This window comes from Callionymus lyra, chromosome 18 (genome assembly GCF_982586985.1).
Source record: "Callionymus lyra chromosome 18, fCalLyr1.hap1.1, whole genome shotgun sequence".
NCBI lineage: Eukaryota > Metazoa > Chordata > Actinopteri > Syngnathiformes > Callionymidae > Callionymus > Callionymus lyra.
Genome location: NC_141835.1, coordinates 21,634,721 through 21,639,011, shown reverse-complemented (window position 1 = coordinate 21,639,011; position 4,291 = coordinate 21,634,721). Strand labels below are relative to the sequence as shown.

Sequence of the window (4,291 nt, the reverse complement as noted above, 5' to 3'; positions counted from 1 at the left end):
TGGATGAGGAAGCCGGAGGGAGAGCGAGGTCGGCGAGCTGGAGTGAGTGATCCGGGTTACTGCAGGTAGAGGAACAAAAGTTAGATGTGGTCCAAAAAACAACAAGAGACTAGAGTAAGAGAGAGCGAGGTAGCAAATAAACTGAGCCAGGCACGTATAGTTACCACGGTTGTGCGTAGTACGATCTGGCGCCGACCGTGGAGAATCCAAGGGTTTATGAAGGGGGTTGATCAAGACCAGGTGAGCATGATTGATGATGAGGACCAGGTGTGAGGTGAGACGACAGGGGGAGTGGCAGACCAGGAGGAGGAAAACACACTTCTCAGCCTTGATGAACAGTTGGTTAGCTAGTAGCTTTTCTAACACTAGACGCACGTGTTGGTGGTGTGACTGTTTGTCTGGCGAAAATATGAGAATGTCGTTCTACAGATACACAAAAACGAACCGATTAAGAAATTCTCTCAGGACGTCATTAACTAGGCTTTGAAACACGGCAGGGGCGTTAGTGAGACGGAAAGGCATTACCAGATACTCGTAGTGGCCAGAGTGAGTGTTAAAAGCGGTTTTCCATTCATCCCCTTGGCGGATTCTAACCAAGTGGTAAGCATTACGTAGGTCCAACTTGGTAAAAATAGTGGCTCCTTTGAGCATCTCAAACGCTGAAAGTGGTAAGGGGTAACGATTCTTAACCGTAATATCATTAAGAGAGCGATAATCAATGCATGGGCGCAGGGAGCCGTCCTTCTTACCGACAAAGAAGAAGCCAGCCCCTGCCGGGGATGAGGAAGGGCGGATTATCCCTGCGGCTAGAGATTCCGAGATGTAGCGGTTCATGGCATCAGTTTCTGGGCGAGACAAGGAGTAAAGGCGAGCACGCTGGGGATGGTAACCAGGCAATAACTCAATAGCGCAGTCATAAGAGCGATGAGGAGGAAGACTTACGGCACGGGCCTTACTAAAAACCTCACCCATATCGTGGTACATAGACGGAACCGATGATAAGTCCGCAGAAGTGGTGGAAGATACTGGAGAGACGCTAGACCTAATGGGAGAGCACAAAGTAGAGGGGGTTAGAAACTTCTGACTGCAAGCCTTTCCCCACCCAACCACCGAGAGAGGGGAACCACTGGATGTGAGGCTCATGGTGCTGGAGCCAGGGAAACCCCAAGATGATGGGGATGAGGGGAACACGCCAGCACATGGAGATGTAGCTCCTCAGTGTGTCCATCAGGGAACAAGAGTCTAATTGGGTGTGTGGAGTGGGTCACCCGGTTCAGGAGGTGGCCGTCCAAGGCCTGAACTTGGATGGGAACCGGGAGAGGCTGAAGTGGAATGTTGAGGGATCTGACTAGCTTCATGGAAATGAAGTTGCCATCAGCCCCAGAATCAATGAGACCCTCCCAGCAGACTCCAGGGAAATGGTGATGGTGGAGCGTGAGGGATTGGTGGACGTGCTGGTTTGGCTTACCCCGACCCTCTTCAGGGGTGAGCCTTGCCCCTTTAGCGGGCATGTTGCTGCCAGGTGTCCATCACCGCCAAAGTAGAGGCAGAGCCCCTCAGCCTTTCGGCGACTCTTCTCCTGGTCCGTGAGACGCGCGTGTCCGAGCTGGGTAGGCTCCTCCTGCGCCAGCGGGGAATCCTGTTGGGGAACTGAGGAGCGGAAGGGAAACCGCTGCGAGCACTGGAGAGGACGGGAAGACGACCGACGGCGCGCCTCCTCGTTGCGCAGCTTCGTCTCGATCCTGGTGACCATGGCGATGACTGCGTCTAGCCCCTCCGGGAGCTCGAGGGGAATGAGTATGGTCCGTAGGCGCGAAAGAGGCCCTCGAGGAAGACTCGGGTGAGGACAGTCCCCTCCCAGCGACACTCTGCCGCCCGCCCGCTCAGCAGCGAGATGATTTAAGCCACTCTGGAGCGCTCATTGGGAAAGGCGGTGGAGTTCAGCTCGAAGTGGAGACTGCACATGGTTAGGAAGCCCCGACAATCTCCAGAGTCAGCGGAGAAACACTCGGGCCGTTGCAGGACGACCATGGAGGAGTGTGGAACCGGAACGGACTCACCAGTGGAAGCTGGAGCCGGCGCGGTGGCCGGACTAGCCGAAGCGGGGGGTGGTGCTGAGGTCCCAGCGGCGGGGGTCAAGAGCTGGAGTTGGACGGCCATCGCCGACATCTGGTGTCCCAGACTCTGGAGCAGGGAGTCGTGCTGCGCCGCCATGGTTTCCATGCCTAGCTGCAGTGTAGCTAGGGTGGAAGTGTTCCTCACCGTCTGCTCCTGGTGTGAACGAGGAGTGTCGGGAAGAGGACTCTCTGCTGGGTTCATGTTGGTCTTGATGTACTGTCAGGGTGCAGAACGGAGAAACCCAGGCGCAGAGTTCGGTTTGTAGAAACTTGGTTTTAATTCCAAGGGGGAAGGTAAAGACGTAATCCAACAAGAAAACAGGCAGGAAAGAGGTACAAGTAGACTCATGACACAAACACGCATGACAGAATACGTGTACAGATGTTAACGCTATGCCCTCTAAGCGTGGTAAGAGATTTTCTGAGTGAACGCTCTATTACAAATAAATCCTTTTCTCTGAATGATCTTTTCCCAAAACAAAAGTTTTGTGTCTGCTTGAGACTTGGCAGAGAGAGGAAGAGTTTATTAATCTAAAAGAACTCTGTCCAGTAGGGAGCGCTGTCCTGGGGAAGCCTCGCCTCTGTTTTTGCAAAGTGATTCAGACACAGGAATTCACTTCTTTTGAGTCTCAGATGATCTTGGTTGGTTCTACAAGACCTTTCTATTGTGTGTCAATCTACCGTCCGCCTGGTCCTACGGCGGTGTTCTTGAAATACTTTAGTGACTTCTAATCTTCCATTAATTATTAATTATTCATTCCATTAATTATATTTAGACTTAGATTGTGTCATCTTGTACTTTCTTTTTTTAGAAACTTTGTTCTTGTTCTTATTTTATTTTTATGAATTATCGTCTGTATTGCTGTGTTCTAATTGGAAAAACAATTTCCCGAAGGAGACATCGTGACGGATCATTAAATCTATCTTTTATTCTAATGAAATCTGTTTTTATACTTGGAGACTTTAATCTTCATGTTGATGACGTCACATCTTGCTCTGTTAAAGAACTTTTAACTTTAACAGAAGCCTTTGAGCAACATGTTTCTGAACCCACTCATCAAAAAGGCCACATTTTAGACTTAGTTTTTACTCTTGGCCTGGACATTTCTAATGTATCTCTACATGATGTCCATCTGAGTGATCATTCTCTTGTCTTGTTTAACCTGGACTTCATCCCTGAACCTAAGCCCTTAAAGTTTAGGTGTCTTCTAAGGCGTGTCATCTCAGACGTTATTGCAGACAGTTTTTCTGCTATGTTTGACCCTCTTTTCCTTAGCGATTGCCTAAACGTGGGCAATTTGATTTACTGTATCACTACTCATTGTGTTGAAATAATGGATCAAGTGGCACCTGTTAAATCGAACCTGACAATTCAGAAAAAAAACGGTGCCCTTGGACAAATGAAGATCTCCTGAGTCTGAAGTGACTTTGTGAGCGTCTCTGGAAGTCCACTAAACTTGAGGTGCACAGACTTCACCTCAGAGATCTGATGTCCTTATACAATGAGATGGTGGAAACTGCCAGATCTGATTACTGGTAACAGCAAATAAGAAAAACCCCAAAGTGTTGTTTGAAACGATAAACTCTCTCGTGTCATCGCTCCTCAAATCAAGCCTGTCTTCTGTGAAACTGACAGCAATGCATTGTTGAGATTTTTCATTGACAAAATTAAATTGATCAAAGACAAAATCTCTCTCCCTTTGTGTGGAACCCCTGCTGTTACTGAGCCTTTCTCCTCCTTGTGGTCACCAGCACAACAGCAACCTCAGTAATTTCAGGCCTATTTCTAAGCTCCCTTTCTTGTCCAAGATCTTAGAGAGGGTGGTGTCTGAGCAATTGTCCAGTGACATCATGATGTCGGCTGATTCGGGTAAATACACTGTTCTGGTTCTCTTGGATCTGTCTGATCTTTAAGCGCTTTGTGACCCTGGTCTAGAAAAGCGCTCTTCAAATATTACTTACTTATTTACTGACTATGAAGTAGAACAGGAGTTTAAGTAAATCAAGACATTCTTTGGATCTTTTAATTCACCTTGAATGACTACTAAGAGGAATTCTTATCGAAGGGTGACGAAAAGGGTCCATCAGTCCAGTCGGCTGGTAAAGCTTCGGCTTCTTTGGTGACTCACTTGTGTTAGAAGTCAATGAGTGGGCGAGTAAAACCAAACACTGAA

General features: G+C 48.4%; 1 long non-coding RNA gene across 1 annotated transcript; it reads right to left on the bottom strand.

Annotated features, from left to right (window-relative positions):
- Window positions 1-937: 937 nt before the first annotated feature.
- LOC148060936 (uncharacterized) lies at window positions 938-1,758 on the bottom strand. Its single transcript, XR_015709297.1, has 2 exons — window positions 1,469-1,758; window positions 938-1,042 (listed from the first exon to the last, which is right to left on the bottom strand). It is a non-coding gene; the product is annotated as an uncharacterized LOC148060936 (long non-coding RNA).
- Window positions 1,759-4,291: the final 2,533 nt, after the last annotated feature.